A 19070-nucleotide genomic window follows, 5' to 3' on the forward strand; every position below is an offset into this window, starting at 1 on the left:
ATGAAAATGATTTTATCCGGCTTCTGTATTACCATCTGGTTCTGCAATAGGAGTGTCCTTAACGGCCCCGCTCGTAATGCCATGGCGGGGAGTGCAATAGCATCTCAATCCCAAAGTCCCTGTCCTTCATTCAAGGCACTCGGTATCACAGCTTTATGATACCTTATAGCTCCAAAATGAAGACTAGGGCTGACAGTTTTGGTCTTTGGGGGTGGCATTACCTTTAATTAGCATTTAAGACTACCCCTAACTTAGAAACTGAGTTGTCTTTGGGATTGACATAGCAAAGCCAGAATAAATTGTCCTGAGGTTTGAGAACAGCTTCAAATATCACTTATTTCCATCCCTGATTCAGACACGCTGTCTTCATGTTGGCTCAAGAAAGCAAGCACATCGAAGATCAATATACTTTAGGGAGCAGGTGGGAGGAAGAGAAGAAGAGTAATGGTGAGATGATTCTCATATTTCTTTGAGGCATATTAATATTTCCTTGGCCACAAAACAGGGATCACAGGTCTCCTAAACTCCAGAATGAGGTAGGTCTTTGCTGCAAGATGCATAATACTTGTATGAGCTGGGAGCCCTGCGGGTATCTTTAACAGGTACCAAATATTTATTGGGAAAACAGGAAGAAAGAGTGGCAATTGTGGGCCAAAACAGTCTGCATGGATGGGACGATTTGGGCTCTTCTCCTTTTCAGGGATATCTGCAACAGTAATACTCCCTAACAAACACAGGCAATGATGTGCATCGCTCTGCAAACTCAGAGCCATAGAGAAGACGACTGGGTAAGAATTAACCAAGTATCAACAAAAAAATGTGGAAGAGTATCAAACAGGAGATTTTTCCCTTCAGTGATTCATTTTTGGGAAAGATCTAGCTGGTCTGACTAGAACTTGAGATCAGAGCACAGAGCGTACATGCGCTATAGTGACAATACCACAGTTCACACTCCTGTAAGCTGCTTTATCATAAGGCAACAGCACTTAATTTAGCTCTTAATAAAAAGTGTCAGAAGATTAAGACCAAGCTGAACATTCCTACTGCCATCCTGGGATTTAGAGGTTATGTTGAAATCATTAATACAACCACTGTTTGAACTCTTTTGATCACCAAGTATTAAATTCATCCATAAGTACATAAATCCTAGGAAGCAGGAAAGCAGAGCTACCCAGCATCGCCTGTCCTTTTTCACGTGCTTTTCTCATCATTGCCTGTAGTTGTAATGTCTTTCAATCATCTCCCGAATTGCATAAAGAACCAATACTGCAGTCCCTCCCCATAAAATGCTGTCCTAAATTCTCTTAGAATCTCTGTTTTCTTCTTTCAGACTCTCTCAGAGCGTGCATTAAAATCCCGGGTGGCTGAGTTCCCTCCCCAGGGCTCCCGGGCATGCTTTGTGCCGCCCCTGAGCACCGAGAAGCAGGCCTGACTTTGCCCCCTGCTCTTTGTAGCACGCAGGTATTTCTCAAGCGCGCTTAGATGATACCGATGAGTCTAGATACATTTGCAGGATCCCCAGTTGTGATAGCCCAGCTGAGCCAATGCCGTGTGCTGAAAGAGGGTGAGACAAATTTCCTGGGTCAATACGGGAATGCACCTCTGCGTTCCCCTGGGAAATTCAGGCACGTTATACGTTCCTGCCCTGGACGTCGGCTGCGCGTTAGGGGAGGCGGTGAGATGGGGTGCTGCCGTCCCTCCTTCCTATCCGTGCGGGCAGGCGCCGAGCCTGGTTCAAACACACGGCAGGGCAGCACCCGCTCTGCCCAGGGGTTTGGTTTTGGTTAACGTCAGTCCTGCTCTTTCCTGCTATTATCTTGCTAGTGTGTGTGGCTTTGGGATTTAACCCTGAAGATTTTATTCCGTATTGTACTATGTTGTTGTTGAGTCTATGGCGATGAGTACTCCTCTGCTGGCAGAGCTGACTTAACAGGGATGTTCTGGCCCACCCTAGTAGGTCTGGTTGTAGGCCCAACGACCTTAACCCTGTGCTGCAGTGATAAAGAAGAAAGTCTTTTTTTTTTTTTTTTTTAAATAAGATGAGTGACTAATGTAAAACCCGCCCCCTAAAGCCAGAAGACCTCAAACCATTTATTAAAACAAAATCAACGTTGGAAGTGGATGAGTTAGCACAGCAGTCAGGGAAAACTCTAATAGCAATTTTTTTGTTGTTGTTTTAGAAGTTCTTAACAAACGTTTCTAAATCAGACAAAGGATATGCTAATGAGCCTGCTGAGTTGACACTGCCTTCCCACAGCCGCAGCTTTTAAGACAATGGCCACGTTTTCTTCTGAAACAACTCCCTCATTAAAAGAAAGATCTCCGGAACACACCGATTCTCGCAGAGAAACAATTCCTCTATTTATATTTTCTATTCTGCTTTAAGGAGTATTTGGATAAAACTGTCACTCCACAATATTATGCCATTGTTTCATATTCTTTCTTTTCACATCCTTTTCTACCCTTAAAATGAAGATTCATATGAAACCTCTACTTACTGTTGCAGAAAACTGTTGGTTTGGGGTTTTTTTAAGCACCCCTCACCGCAGTGCTGACAGCTCAGGTTAGATTACGGGATCTCTTAGGAGGTGAAATGGTCTTAGTAATGCTTTCGACTTTCATTACTCAGCCAGATTGTGGAGTCTATCAATTATACCTACATTGACACGCTGGTGAATTAATTGGTGCGTTTGACAAGGACAGCTATTACCCCGTGTTGTTCTGACAGCTGGGTTTGATATCAGAAATTTGTCAACCTTCCCCTTCACGTGAGCTGCTGGAGGAACAGTTGAGTAGATCAGGCGAGGACGTTGCAAGATCCCCCCCTCCCCGTACAGTCTCAACATCTGGTGATAACCTAAACCCTAAATAAAATCACGGACATTCATAACATCAATAAGCAAACAGCATGCCAGACCTGTGCTATAAAACAATCTCCTGTCTGGGCTGACAAAGCATTCAAGGAGTGAGAAAACTAATTTATTATCAGAAAAGTTAGCACCTTTCAGTAATGACTTTCTATGTGTCCTTCAAGTGCCAGTTATACGTACTGGGGGGAAGTATTTTAAGTTTATCTGAGTTTGGGGACTGGCGGTTACAAGACAGCTGATAACTTAAATTTCACCTCGCTTAAGATCAGGGGCAAGATTTGAGTTACAGTTGGATGTAAATAGTTCTAGGCACAGAGCACCTTGCTGGGGAGCCGTGCTGCTCGCTGGCTACCGCTGCCCCACTTTGAGACAGTTTCTGATAGTTTCTCATTTTCTTTCTTTTCTGTGGCTGCTCACAAGAGCTTTTCCCTCGCCTTTTAAGACCAGATTAGAGAATTACTTAGTATTTTAAGAAAGAAAACAACATGTGGGCATGCTCCCCGCCTGGAGCTGGCAGAGACTTGCTGGCCTCACAGCCTTAGTCTTAGTCCTTGTGCTCCCTCCTCCAGAGGGAAACACGTCAGCCGGTCCCCAGCTCAGCGACAGATCTTCCTTTTCTCAGTGAAGAGCAAAAACCAAGCCTTGGCTTTGCCCCCTCCACACCCCACCGGTGGGCACAGAGAGGAAGAAATGCCCTTGCAGCCAGCAGTCCCTCTCCGAGCCTGACAGGAAAGTAATGAAAATGGACTTATTCTCACAGCCTAAAGCAGTTTATGAGCGAACCCTCAGACACGGAACTTCGTTAGGTCTAGAATTTAGCACCAGTCATGCTCGAAAGTTTATTTGTAAACAATTAGCGTATGTTAAAGCTATTGGAGAGTCAAGACTTACAGCAGCTCTGTAAAATGGAAAAAAGAAGAGCCCCAAACTTCCTAATTCCCCAGCTCAGTAAACAAGTATCAGCTACTTGGCTTTCCCAAGGCCACGTGGCAAATTGCATGTGTCCCAGCGAGAGAACCAGATGCTTTGGGGCAGTCCTTCAGCCACAAAGCAAGTATCTTTTTTCTTGAAAGAAAATGTTTTGGTTTTTTAAAATAATAATCTGGAGAACAGGTTATCAGCATCCGTTGCCCTATGAAAGTAGACATGGATGGACTTTCAGCTGGGCTCTGAAAGGGACTAAATCCGTGGGGAGACTGGTCTGTCTAGCTGGTGGCACCGTGGGAGCAGAGCCCAAGCCGGACAGCCGGCCTCCGGACTTCACTGGTCCGATGTTTTGGAAGACAGCGTGCTCAACCGAGAGCTGCCCAGAGCTGCCTGAACTGGCCAGCAAAGGATGGTTGAGTCCCCATCTCGGCGCTTTTTTTTTTTTTTTTTTTCTAAGCAAGCGAAGTGTTGGTTTCCACGTAGGTGATCGCTACAAATCCTTTCTCCTACAACTGCAGTTCCCTTCCTTGAGAAAACACGATGAAGAGGAGCTGCTCCCCTCCGCCCATTAGCCAGTAATCCCTGGGTTAATTGTGGGCCTTGATAGGATTTCAGCACAGGCTAGGTACTGAAGCGCACAGCACACTGAAGATTTCAGCAAACTCTGGCTATGCCAAGAGCATTTAGAAAGATTTATTGGGAGGCACTTAAACACCTAAGGAATTAAAGCACAGTGCCTAGGTGACAACAGAGTGGGAGGACGGAGGTCTTGTTACTTCCTAGGCAGTTAGATGGTTAGGGGTTTTTTTGCACTTTCCCACCCTCCCCACACTAAGAAGCCTTTAAATCTGTGTTTCCTGGTCTTACACTTGCTGCTCAGAAGACCGAAAAGGGCTTAATTTTTAAATATTGTCATGACCACGGAGTGGTGAAGCATTGCTAACCTGGAAAGTGTTTGGCTAAATGCTTCAAAATGTCAAATGACCATATTATCATTAGATCTGGAAATTACTGTTTTTTTAAAAAGATAATAATGCAGCCAGTTTTTTATTTATACCTTACTAGTTTTGATAGTAAGTGGTATACGCTAAGACTGAATCATCCAAAGCTTGGTGAAAAGATACGTAGGAATTGCTATTATGGTGTTTATGACTCTGTTGAGGGGAAATAGCTGTAACCAGCTCATTTATTTTCTTTGACCATGTCACATGTTGGTGGACAGCAAATTCATTTTATCCAACGCACAGACACACAGTTAACACCAAACTTCTTTAGTAGCCAGTCCAAGAAAAGTAAAGTTAAAAAAGTAAAGGTCTTGTTATAACACATTCAAAAAACTAGCAGAAGACGGTCTGGCAGGCTCAGTCCCACAGATTCTTGTAGGAAAAATTTGCCTCATGAAAGTCAGTTGTTCCGCTTACAGGACCAGGGGGTGCTCGCCTGTGCAAGGGTTTCCAAAGCTGAGCTGCTGAGCTGCTTGCTTTCCACTGGAGCAAGCACTGATACCTGCCTGCCTCAGCCTCATACCAGAAAAAATGGACTCCTAGATGGTTTCTTGTTCTGCATTTCATCCCAGAAAAATGTTAAGATGGGGGAAGAATGCAAGTGAAGCAGCTTGCTTATTCCTTCTACATCTGGCTGCAAAGCTGGTAAGTGATAAATTGTTTGCAAAGAGCTGGAAATGTGCGATATGACAAAACATATCCCAATCTCTGCGAGTTTGGTGATATCGCCTCTGAATTAAATGGATGACTTAAAAAGATGATTCAATCAGCAAGCAGAGAAAGTTGCAAAAATTAAATGCAGTTTAATGGTGAAACATTTCAAATTGTGAGGCACTACATTAAATTATGCAGCTGTACATCAAACTAACTTTCAAGTCAAAGTGACCTTTGGTTAAGGTATATTGAAATAATCTTATTTTATGAAATATTTGTTAGGGGGGGAAAAAACCCACATGACATACATAGATTTTGCCATTTCAGATACTTGTCTTACTAAATTAAAAAATACAGCCTTGTAAGCGTTCATTAGCAGCAAAAGAAGCGCAACAATACGTAGAGTTAGTGTGATCACACTGAAGTGTTAAATTACCTGAGCCAGAACTGCAGTAATAGATTTCTTTTAGAAAAAGGATGGTCAAGTAGACATAGATGGTAAGATTACCTTTAAAATGTTTTACTGTAGACCTAAAATAGCCGCCCAGCTTAAAAAAAAAAAAAAGAGCGAGAAGGGGAGGGGGGGAAGAGAGAGAGAGAGAACATAATTTCAAAACCCTTAGCTTATTTTTAATTTATAGTCCTTGGAAAAAAAATAAGTGGATAGCCCAATCATTTATATGCCTGGGCAAAAGCAATACATCTATATAAAAGTACAGTGATATATTTCTGTTGCTAGTTTAATGTGCTGCTCTGTGCCCTGCGTGTTCTGATTCATTGGAGAGCAGCAATCATGTCGACAGGAGCTGTTCTTCAGTTCCCATCAGCGACAACTAAAGGCCAATTCAAGGTTGTGGTGGGGTCATGAATCTAACATAGTCACTGATAGAACAATTTCCCTTCCGCATGACACCATTGGTGGGACACAGAGGGAATATACAGCAAGGACTGCTGCAGGTATGTCTTGTTATTCTCATCCCTCCTCTCCTCCCCCCCCTCCTTTTTTATTTTTAATTTTTGGCAACGGTCTGTGCTGTTAACAGGGAGCCTCTGGGGAATACAGAATCAGTCAGTGGAAAATAAGAAGAGGGGAAACTTCTAAGCCTTTAAGAAACCAGCATACTCCTGGCCTCTGCGCAGGGCAACTCAGCAACATCAGCTCAGTTTGAAAGCTGGATCCACCCCAAGACAATACGAGCTGCGCATCCCTGCCAGTCTTACAAACGAGAAGGGTGCTGGACCAAACTCCACAGTGATTTCACCTCTGGTCCAGCACCCTTTGAATTAAATAAAGAGGCATTTTTATCTGGACATAACCCCACCAGAACTGCTACCCTTCTGCGGCATGAAAATCAGACCTGAATTTTGCCTGACAGCGCTATTATTTTTGCACATTGAAGCCTGTAGATGATCCTTCCAGGGGACTTGGCACAAGCTTTGAACAAGTTGCAAAAAAAAAGAGCCAACTCCCACTATTGTTTCTGCCATACACGTCCCAGGGAGAGCAGATTTTGGACCAGATGAGTAATATTTCATTCTCTTGCCACTATTAGCCATCACGAGACCGTACCGGTGTGACTTAGCCCTGCAAATTCTAAGCACCGGGCATGGGGCTTATGTTGAGGAGCAACTGCATTGCAGCTGATAGAAATGCTTAATGCAGTAAGCTTTACATTTTGAAAAATGACTTCTAGTACCTCAAGTCTGCAGACAGTACTGTTTTCTGCCTTCCCTATTAGAAGCAGCAGACCTGTAAAATGTGGATTTGCAGATTTTGTTAGAAAGAGACCACTTTAATTAATGCAATTAATGTTTAAATCATGCTAGAAAAAGCTGCAGACCACCGGTTCAAAACCGAAAATAATCAGCTACAGCAAGGTGCATGGTTATACTTGATGCTTTGTAGTTCCCGTGTCTCGAAAGCCGAAAGCCAAGAGCCTAGGTCATATCTGCAGTGAATAGGGATGGGTCCAAGCTTTTCTTATGACCAAATTTTCCTCCCTTGTGCGTTATGCTTATTCACACGCGGAGCCAGGCCACGCTGCGGAGGTCTCTGAAAAGGCCATAAGTGAACTTGACCTCGGTCAAGTCCTCCTTCAATGGGCTGAACACAGAAGGGCTGAAAGAACAACGGCCCTTCCTATTCACGTGGATGCTGTTCGGCAGGGGCATGGGGAGCTCAGCCAGCCTGCGGGCTTGAGCCTGCTGGCTGCTTCAGTCTTCCCCTTCTGGTACAAATTCACCAGGCACGACTCGGCGAAGATGGGGGAGAGGGAGCTGCAGCAGTACCAGAAAGCAGGTGGAGCCCCGAGAGGAGCTCTGCTCGCTTGAGGCATCTCCCCAGCTTTCTAGTGAATGTCCTTCAAAAGAAGTTCTGCTCTCCCTTTAAAAGAAGGGGCTTCCCTCCTTTTTTTTAAGCAGCTTTAAAGCTAGATGAGCCCCAGTCTGCCATTTCCCTTTGATCCCCGAGACAATTTCAACGATAGTTTACGTGAAAACACCAACAGGACCCATTTTAGGTATCTAAACAAACTTTAGGCCTCGTCTCTACTGCTGTGACCTTTAAGACTTTTCAGACCGTCGGCATTTCACAGCTCAGCGTTGGGGAAACTTAAATGCACCTTGGCTTGCACGTCGGTATGGGGATCCTTAGCACAAGGAGCACGGGAGTTTCGTGCGAGTCGTGCGGTGGAGCCAGCACAGCCTCAAGCCCCGCTGAGGCCTCGGTACGTCAAGCAGTGTTACAGGATTTTGGGTGGTGTTTTGGTGGCCTCCCCTGAGTCAGCGTGCGGGCTCGCAACGGTGTCCCTTGCAGAATTGGCATCACAAGTAGGACCTCGGTGGAGGCTGTGATGAAGAACCTTGCTCTGAGCGCTCTTAAATTGGTAGGCAAAGGTGCGGAGGGAGGTCACCTGCTCTTTTGTGGTGGTTGCTTTCGTGGGCATCGCTAGTACCTCTGCTCACGCACATTGATATTAACACACAGGCGATGAACGAGATGAATTGTCCCTTTTTCAGTGCCAATGGTTCTTCAACAACATGCAAAGCCGCTTTGCCTTCGCCTGGATTTGGAAGGGTCTGTGAAGCTCTGGACAACCTTCTCAGTCCCAGAGATGGGCCTTCTCGGGCCGAGATGCATGGGCAAAGCAAAGCCTGAAAAGCGACAGTGGGTCTGTGTGCGTGCTGGGGTATAAATACAAGGCTTCGGGGCCCAGAGTCGTCCCACAGTTACCAGCTGCAAATACTAAAATCGCAGTGTTTCTGGGAAGCACTAAAACCAAATTAACAAAAAGCTCAAATCTAAAAATATAGCTGTAATTTACAATTCCCTTTAATAGAATTTTATTCCTGCACTTGTTATAATTGAAGATATTTATAGATAGTGTAAAAAAAGGGTCTGGAAATTTGTATTTATAAATAATGAGGAAGAGCTGTAAATGGCAAGAAGAGAGGTTGTGCAACATTCCTGCTGAAACGCAGGCGTCCCCAGCAAGGTCCCATCGAGGACGTTAGCGCTTACCCGCTAACTCCTGACTCCGGCTCAGGCCCTGTCAGCTGTATGCAGCTGTGTCTAAGTACAGGATGGGGTTTTTCACTCTTGTTTATGCTGTTGTAGTTGCTCCTAATCAAACTTGCTGCAGATAAGATCACAGCATGTATTTGAACTCAAAGGTGAAAGCGCGCGTCTTTTATCCTCTTACTGAGCAACTTCCATGTGTGCATGCGTCTCTGTCACACCATGGGTGAATAAAAGGGAGGGTCTAAAACCTCTTGTCCTCAGGCATTACAGCTAAAGTCGGTTTTTAGCCTGTCTTTGGGCAGAATGTTTTGCCATATTGATTTCACTTGCATTAAAAATGCTTCTCTGGAAATGAAAGACTTGGATCTGTCTCATTATTTTAGATCTGAGCTGGCAACTGAGTCAATATTAAAATGACATACACACACAAATCACATTTCCTATGTTACAAATAACTGGAGCAAAGCGAATATACCAACATTAATAATTTACCTTATGAGCTTAGCTCCTTTTTCTTTTTCTGGAACTTCCACAAGCAGATTCCAATTTCCTCCAATTTATTCATTATTCAAATTCAGTCAACAATTTAAAAGAAAATGTTTACCTACCAGATAGCTTGCGTTTTGCTTCCATTTTCACTACTCAGTATTTGTAACAACGTGTTAGTCACAGCCGTGTAATTAAGTCACATAGTATAATTTCTTTTCCTCAGCTAAATCAAAATGTAATACTTCTGGGAAAAAGTACTGTTGATGTGTCTATAAAAATCAAATTTATACAAATAGTCTTGTCTATGTCTGGATTTCATCTACATTCATTCTGACTAACAATTCAACTGCTCAGCTGTTTAGCAAATGATCATTAAAACAGGCAAAGAAGCTTTATTTCCTTGCTTCTTTGTAAAGAAAGAAAATACATTTTCTTTCCTTTGGCAATGTCTAACTTCTTCTGCTACCCCTTCCCCCTGGTTCTGCAAGTGCCATTAACAAATAAAAGGCTACTGACAGCAGCCGTCTCTTAGCTAGCTTTTATTCACGTCCTAGAAGCAACCTTCAGGTTTCTGCAGATCCATGGGCCACAAGTGAAAACCAACACCGAACCAAGGAAACCTCGGGTATCAGGAGCAGAACAATAAATCTTCTTTCACTCTTTCCCCAATTCTTGGGTTTTTTTTTTTTTTTTTTCATTTTTTCTTACCCAGGACAGGTTTTTTTCATCCCTTTTTAATTATTTTTATTGTTAATTTCTAATCATATTCCTCATTTATTGGGGGGTTAACAAGACATGAAACGTGCACATAGAAGCTTAAAAGGCACCAAACAGACCTTTGCCATTTCTCCCTGTCTGATTTTCAGCTAAGCATTCAGATGCTCCTCGCAATCCGAAGTCTCTGTCATCGTGGCAGGATGCAATGTCTTGCCATTACCACTGGAAAAACAGCGTCCCACCAAACCCAAGTCCTTACCACGTACTGCAAATCCAAGCAGAAGACCAAATTTGACCAGATGTAATCCCCTTGTGTGAACAGTGTAAGTTATTTTGTCAAGCCCCGTGGGCTGCGTGGTTCCTGTGAGCTGAGCCACCCAGGTGGCTCTTGATTACTGGCCTGAATATCTGTACCTTCAAATGAGAATAGAAATAAATATACAAAGATGAAAAAAACCTGTCCTAGGAGACAGCATTACTAAAGCATACTTAGGAGAGGTTTCTCTCTGCTGCTCCTCTATAATGATAGCATAACTTTCAGCTGTCTGCCACAGCGATCACTGAACGTGATCAAATTGGGTAGGAAACCTGCAGACTGCTCTGTTAGACACCGTAAGGATTAAATGTGCGTGCCACCCAAGCAGCTGTTCCAGCACAAGCCCTGCAAGTCCTCCAACGGGCGATGAAGTTCTACCGAAAAGTAACTGTTACTTATGGAATTAACATAGCGAATATGCAATACCAGGTGACAGCTGCACGTGACCTGCAGATCTTCCATTGCTAAAGCAGAAAATGTTGCTCTTCGTAAGAGCAAGACGGGACTCTGCAGCCTGGCTTAGCTGCCCCGTCAGTGGGGCTTGTCCACGGCAGACACGGGCGACCCTGGCCACCGCTGGCAGGAGCTGTTAGATACCTCCAAGGTCTGGCCCAGGTTCGGCCGGGCACTTGCAGCGTAACGCCTATACGCGATTCAAACATGCGGGACGACTTCATTCCGTGGAGGATTTCTGCCAACCTGGTCTTCGATGCTGCTCAATGAATGTAAAGATTTTAACACCAGTTTGCATGTGTAGAGCTCTCAGAAATGAGCAAAGGCTTTTCCAAAGAAAAGCTGAGTCGCAGCAGGAACTGCGCTGCCGTTGAGAGGGCTGCGCGAAGGCGGGGTTCGCAGGAGGCGGGTCAGCTCTCGGAGGGCAGGGATCTCTTCTTCTGAATCTATTCTGCCTTCTGAATGGCAGTGCTCTCTCTGCATTTTTGGAGGAGACAGAATAGATTTAGAAAGTGGCTGCTTATTGATTTATAGTCTTTATGCCGGACATAGTTTTTTATTAGAGAAAGCAGATACTCAATAGTGTTAACGAGTAATAGGAATTGACTTTTCACTAATTGCACAGAACCTGGCATTAATACACTTTAATAGAAAATAGGCCTGTGCACTCCAGATCAATCCAAAAGTTTTTCCTGACTACGCTGCAGACAAAGGACTCCGACAACAACAACAACATGGCTAAATAAGACATTTTATTTATTTATTTATTATTCCTCCAATTATCAAGATAAGGACATATCTCCAGGGAACGAGGGAAACGATTTAACTCAGCTGCGCTTCCGCTGCTTGTTTGCTCCATAGGGATCATTATTTCCCAGGCTGCTATTCTGTCCCATTCGCCTAGTTTGTACATGGAGGAGCGTTTTTGTCTGCCTCAGGTACAGTGGGATGCAGGCAGAATAAATGTCCTGGAAGTAAGGCTGACATTAGAAATAAACCAATTTATTATTTAATAGATATTGTAAATATATATAAATAAATATGTATTATTATTATTATTACTACTACTATAGGCTTGTTTTAAATGTTAATGTTATGAAACAAATTCTCTATGTGTTTAGCTTCACCTTCTGGTTTCTCATTAGAGGAGCACAAGGGGGATTAACAGCTGTGCCCTGCTGAGCACCCTCTCCCTCTCTAGCTCTTCGTCTCCCACCAGCCCTCTCCTGAACTGCTACTTCACTTGAAAAGCTCCAGCTTCCACAGGAGCAGTCCCTGCCTGGCTATCTTGCTGGGTTGCTCTTTTTGTCCAGAGAACATGTAGCCACCAAAGTAATTCTCTGTGACAAAATGTTGGTGGTTGTTAAAAATCCCTCAGGGTTATCTATCATCTCGGGTGTGTAGCTCCCCAGGGCTCAGCAGCTGGTTGCTGAGAAGGAATCATGAGTTTGTGGGGTCCAGCAGAAGAAAGCTAGTGTGCTCAGTTACAAATACTGCATTGTTCACCCAACTGTTGTCACTAATTTTGAATATTTGCTAAAAAAAAAAAAAGGTCTTGCTCCCATTATGCAGTTGACATTTATTTTGCATTGCCTGTCAGCCACCTCCATAAAAAAGTTGACGACAAAACAGGAGCAAGACTCAGTCCCTGCCCTGCTGAAACTCTCGTAGAAAATGAGATTATGTGCTCTCACAGCAAACAGCGGTTGCAAGTGGAGCAAATTGGAGTCCCGGCCCGTTTTAGGCACTATTACCAGTCAAATAAAGCGGCTAATAATAAAGGATTGCTGTTTTATTTCATGCACTTAAATAAAACAGATTGGCAAAACCTTACTAATGGTTTGTGACGCTCAAGCCTTATACCAGCCAGCTCCTGGAGACAGGCTCCTGCAAAAAGGCAGTTTTTTCCAACAGCTGTAGGCTTTTAAAGGGTAGACGTCCATAACTCTACCTGAATAAAGTTTGAAGCACCCTCACCTTTACAACTATCCCTCCCATAGTTATTGGCTGCTTTTGGATCCCTCCTTTAGCCTACTCTGAGCCCAACTGAAAAAAAAGCCCTGTTCCCCAGGGCACCGGCAGTGACACGGGGGCTGACAAAGGGCAGTGCTAATTAATGCTTCATGCTAGTTAGTGATGTATGCTCGTGTCATGAGAAAATCATTTTTAGCTCCCTGTAGTTCACACAGCTTGACTACTTCTGTTGCCGGCCTCCCATGGAAGGGACCCCCAGATAAGCCGGGATACAGCAACGCTGTATTTCTCCCCACCGAGGCAAAAGCAGCTCTGAAAAAGGAATCCTAAACTTCGGAAAACTTCTGGCTCACCACAACACTCCTTGTGTGACAGAGCCAAACAGCGGAGGACGGGATACTCTGAAATCCCTCTCTAGGTTAGTCCCAACGGCTACAGCTCTGCCGTGCTTGGGCACAGGCGGACGCAGGACAGCGGGAGGTCTCCTCTGGCAGCGCTTCAGGCTCTTCATCTGCAAGGATGGTGAATGTGGTCTTGCAGGCGGCTAAAGGGACCTCCTTGGGATGCGGTACCAACGTACTCATTTAGCTCAGGTTTGGTTTGGATTGCTGCGCTTGGGCTGAACTGGGACCGAAGGCTCTGCTCTGCCGCTCGCCTGCCACACCGAATCCCTTCTGCTGGGGAGACAACCTCCCCTGGTCCTCGTGGTGGCTACTCCGGTGCGCCGTGCTAAACACGATCAATAACCACCCGACGAAGTAGCGAGAACTACGTCATTATTTTTTTCTTCTGTATTCTGTTGCTGATAGTTTATCAAAGAAATAGGAACTCAAACTACAGCTCAGTACCAAGAACATCATAGCAGATTACCATGACTACTATTTAAAAGCATGTTATGATACTGCCTGTAAAACACTATTAATATATTGTTAATATCCTATCCTGAATTTATGCCATTATTAATCAGTGATAAAGCCACCTAGATTTGTCCTCTTTTCATAATACGGTAGTTTGTACACAGAGAGCCACTCTACTAGTAGTGCTGGACATTTGGTTTCTTCCGGATACCTGCAGATATGCAGTGTAACCTGTCCTACAGGAATGGTTTTTTTAGTAAGACAGGACTTAGAGAAGTGAAAGGGTAACCATTTCTGATCATAACCTTGGCTTTGCATGTCTAGTAATTATCCTTTAATTGCATTACCCTATTTGAAATAGAGTTGTAATTGGAAAAAAACAATTTGACATTCCCTGATGCATACTCTGACATGCGTTATTTGCTTTTTATTTAAATAAAAATGTTCTCTATAATACTATCGAAGAAAGGGGAAAAATAAAGTGAAATTGAAATGTCAGTAGCAATTTCTGACATGTGAGAAGCATCATCAACTAGCGCTGGAAGGTAGGCAAGGGTTTTCAATCCACTTAAAAAAAAAAAAAAATGTGAAATTAGCAGAGTCAGAGGGAAGGAGAGATGTAAAGGGGGAAAGGGCTACAGCTCTCTTCTTCCAGGAGAGCTCTCTGTTGCACATGGTAGTATCAAAATACCAAGCCAGCTACCAGCTGTAATTGAGTGATGAATGGGCCTTTCAGATTACATTGAAGCAGAAGACGCAGAAGGATAATTTCCAGCCTTCCGGTTAACTATTGAATAATTGTTAAGGTCAATAAAAGTCAATGAAACGGAGGTCCCCTTCACTCATACCCTACAGTACAGAACATGCACTTAGGCAGAAAATTGGTTTTGCATCTTCCTTCTCAACTCCTCTTGGTGTGGGGGGTCAAACAAATCCACTCTGATGAGTGGCAACTTACACCACATCGTTTGCACCTTGTATTTCGGAGAGGTGAGCTCCAACTAGTTTGGCTGGATCAGCTGCGTATACAATCCTATATGCACTTACACATATACACACAGCTTTATCGAGAATTGGAAGAAGTAAAAACTACCTGATGGGGTTCAGGATCTGAATCAGCCTTAGACCATTTGGGGGGCTATGTCCCCGAATTAAATTAAATTTAATTTAAAAAATTAAAAATTAAATAAAGTACATGTACAAAGTTAGTGGGTTAGGTTCTGCCATTCTGGAAGAAAAATATTACTTAAAACTAAGGAATCAGTATATGCTCAGACAGTACATGAGGAAAACCATGGCTCATCATGTTACCCCAGTTTGGGAAGATGGTACCTGGCTAGGATGGGGGTGTGTGCATGTAGAACTGGATGTTGCAGTTTACTCACACTGGAGGAGGAGAAACTGCAGACATCTTCTGCAGCGACTCCTATGATGGATGTCCTTTGTCAGCAGCCCTGAATTCTCATTTGCTCCAAACCAGATCTAGCCCAATGTTTTACTTCAAAGAGTCAGCAGTTCACAGACAAGAAATTAACACAGGGGAGTCATAAAGCAGAGGTAGTTGGCACAGACTAGGCTGGATAAATTGTGCCTTTCTGTTTTTTTGATAAAAGCAAAAACAAATTCAAAACACAACAGTAGGAAGAAAACCTTCTCTCGAGAAAAAGAAAATTCTGGGTTTGCCTAGATATATAACCAACTTTCACTAGTGTAAGTTAATTACTCTGTGCTTTCTACCCAGCTAGTTTATTATGATCACATCCAACAGAAAGCATATGAGAAGTCATCTAGTCTACCTCTCCACATTCGGCTGCCTTGTCCCCATTTCCAAGCCTGACTCTGAACTCCAACGGGAAGCCCAAATATTTAAGTCCGGATCCGGGCAGACGGCACTTAACATTTCATAGGGACATCAGGCTTCTCTGGATCTGGTCTGTAGGGGACAATCCTGTAAAGGTTACCAAAACATTTTATTCTGGGACCCCAGCAGCAGCAGCAGATTTTATTTTAGGCGTACACTGATGGCTGCTCCCTTCCGCAGTGGCTCGTAAGATCTTGGGCACGGTCTCTACTCCTGAGTCAGTACAAAAGCATCCGTAACGGGGTGGACGGAGGGTGAACGGCGCCTTTGTCCGAACAGTCCTGTCAGCTTCAGCGCTTTATCATGACACATTTCACCTGTGCAGAACCCATCTATTTGCTTGGCTTGCTCATCCACCTAAGCAATTTCACTGAAGTCAATAGGACTGTTAATGTGAGCTCATTACCGAGGCAGAACAGCTTGCTGTTGCCGATGAAATACATGGACAAACTGGCTTGATGTAACAGTGTAGCTGAGATTGGGGCCCCCTCAGCGATGATCCGAGGAGTCTGTACAATTTAAGGACTCTGGCTTGAGGTTAGGCATACCACACAAGTACATTTAACAGAGTAATAACTGATTTTTCTCTTTTCTTAGAGATTGAGCTGAAACTCCCAGGAAGCAGCACAAAGATAGTAATAGAAAACTAAGCTGAAATATAATCACTCTAATTAATGCCTATTAAGAAGAGCTGGTTGTCAGGAGAAAGGTTGCAGCAACATTGAAGTCAGCTGGCAAGATCCAGCCCATCTGATTGGAAACTGCCAAGGGAGTCACGTCCCAGAGCACTACTGTGTTATAAAACAGAAGGGAATGAGCAGCTTTGAGGTTTGGTGGTGGGGATTTTAATGTTTGTTTCTTTTTTTTTTTTTTTTTGGGGGGGGGATTTTTTTGTGCTACAAACTTGCAATAGAAAATGAAGTGAGGAGAAAACTCATTCTCTTGAATACATCTGGATTATCAGGTACTCCTAGGAAGGATGAACTAGAACAAGAAATACTGGATTTAGGAAACTTAACTTTGCTCCTGAAAGTCAGTAAAATCTGATTTTCTATCTTTAAGCAAAGTACTTGTGTTAATTGAAGAACTCTGTGATCTTTATATATACATTAGATTATGATGCTTCTTTCCTCTCTAGCTGGGCTGGGCTCTGGAGAACATACTTTGATCCTTAGTTCCAGTTTCTTAGATGACTTATGAGGCCTTAAGAACTGTGAATTGAGTAGGATCCTAGTGATTTCTCTTTGTGAAGTTTTTAAGTTCTGATGGTTCTTGTAAGTGACTCACTTGGGATGCTTAGCTGGTGCTTGCTGGGACTATTTTTTTTTTATATATATATATAAGTGACTGTTGTCTGCTTCATGGTACTAATTCAGTAGCTAAAATGAACAATTTAAGGTAGGGAGGGCTATCAATTAAAATGCAAGAACAAATGGAATAATAACAAGGAGAAAATCAGAAAATGACAGAAGAGGATTGCTTTTACTTCTGGTTGCAGTTTTGGGCTCTGCATGGACAGTAAATCACTGTTTACGCTCAGGAGGTTATAGTAGATAGTGCTGTCACCTGTGGGCGAGATGGAGAACTGAGTTTATTACACTCCAGTTGTTAATATTGCCCTAACTAGAGCCTAGAAGGGCAAGTAATTTAGTGTGCTATACAGATTTAATTTGCTGGCAAGTACATGTGAAGGGCTGCCAAAGGAAGCTGGGGGAAGAAGAGAAGAACTAGGGCAATTTTCTCACCACTTAGTAATACTAGGAGACCTAGAATTTTCTCTAGTAAAGGGAAACTTTTCCCATCCCCGGCTGCCCCTCTTGACTTTCCCCACCCTGGCCTACCACAGCTTATGCTAGGCTCCTTCTGGTTCCTACTGTAGCTTCTCTGGTAAAATACTGTCGGAGTATTTTACCTGCTTGTCTGGGAAACAGGAGATGTGTGGTTATTCAGCTGCGTATTGCACACTGGCAGTAGCACCAGTGTGGATGTCAGAAGGTTTCCTGTTTTGCTAACAAGTGTAGGACCCTGCTGTGGGTGGCTTTCTTGGCTATTGATACTGAATTTCTAAGGGAATGCTCAGGTGGAAGCTCTAAACCAAGGTTTCATAGTGAACACTGTAAATTTTAAATGTATCTGCAAAAATCACATTGATCTCTAGTTAAAGAACTAACAATTGGCAAGGTACTTGGGGGCCTGGGTGAGAAGCTTTTATAAAGACCAAAAAGCAAATGAATTTCTCCTTTTTTGAAGTGCTAATCTTGTACTTGAGTCTACTGTATTTCAACCTCGCAGCTGTGGGTAATGCCTCTCTTGTCCTGGGCTTGATTCCTGAATCTGAATGATGAATTCCCCTCTGCTCAGACGACTGGGGATGCATCTCTTAAAAGGTGCACAAGAAATTCACGGTCAGGTTTGCAGTAAGCTGATGCCCTCTGCTGGGTATGAGGAATTTTTACAATGCAAAACTTCAGAGCAGGGTAATGAGTTTTGAACAAAACCCCTACAAAGAGTGAACTGGGCAGTTGAATTGCAACTGTTCACACCTCCCTATGATAATTTTTTAGTATGTGCTTGGAGGAGAGCTGTTAATTTGAAACCTAATTGCAGTGAATGAATATAATAGTTCTGGTTATGGCTTCCACATTGGTAAACATTAGATGCAACTTTTAAAGATATTTAAATACAAGTATAATCCTTTAATAAACTGTTCCTCTACTATTAGTAGGATTTAAAAGCATGCATAACTTAAAGTTAGAGAGAGCTGTTTAGTCTGTTTAAATAAAGTTGTCCTTAGTATGATATTGACTGGTTAGAAGTCGCTGTAAATGTGAATAAAACTTTAAGAATGTTTGCTGAAGAATTACTGTGGAAAATTATCTGGATCATGAGGGACAAGCTACTGCATGTCTGTACATCCTATATTCCACTGAGAAATCAGTTGAAAAATGCTGAAATTCTGCATTTATTGAGACACAAATATGACCAAAAATATGACTCTAATTTTAGAGGGAAAACAAAGACATTGAAACTGGATATTGTATGTTTATGCTTTGTCATGAGACTAAGAGAACTCAAAGGCTTTAATGCTGATTCCAGCAAGCTGTAGCTGTTTCTGTCACATAACAAGTGACAGATGGCCACCTGAACACTTAACCTCTGTGTAGCTATGTCACTATGGGATTTCAGTGTGAGCTCTTGTGCAGTTGTCTGTTGGTCCATTCTGGCTAATATGGGTAACACCTGTATGAAAACCCTAAAAAGAACATTAAAACAGGTCTAAAATAATAATAATAAAAGATACAGTCACTTTAACTCAGTTTTCTTTTTTTTTCCCTTAGAGGCTTTAGTTCTGACTTCTGGATTTATAAAATCATGCTTTTTGAGTAGTTCTGTCCACTTCCTGCTGTTTCTGATGTCTTGAATGGTCA

This window comes from Aquila chrysaetos, chromosome 16, assembly GCF_900496995.4.
Source record: "Aquila chrysaetos chrysaetos chromosome 16, bAquChr1.4, whole genome shotgun sequence".
NCBI lineage: Eukaryota > Metazoa > Chordata > Aves > Accipitriformes > Accipitridae > Aquila > Aquila chrysaetos.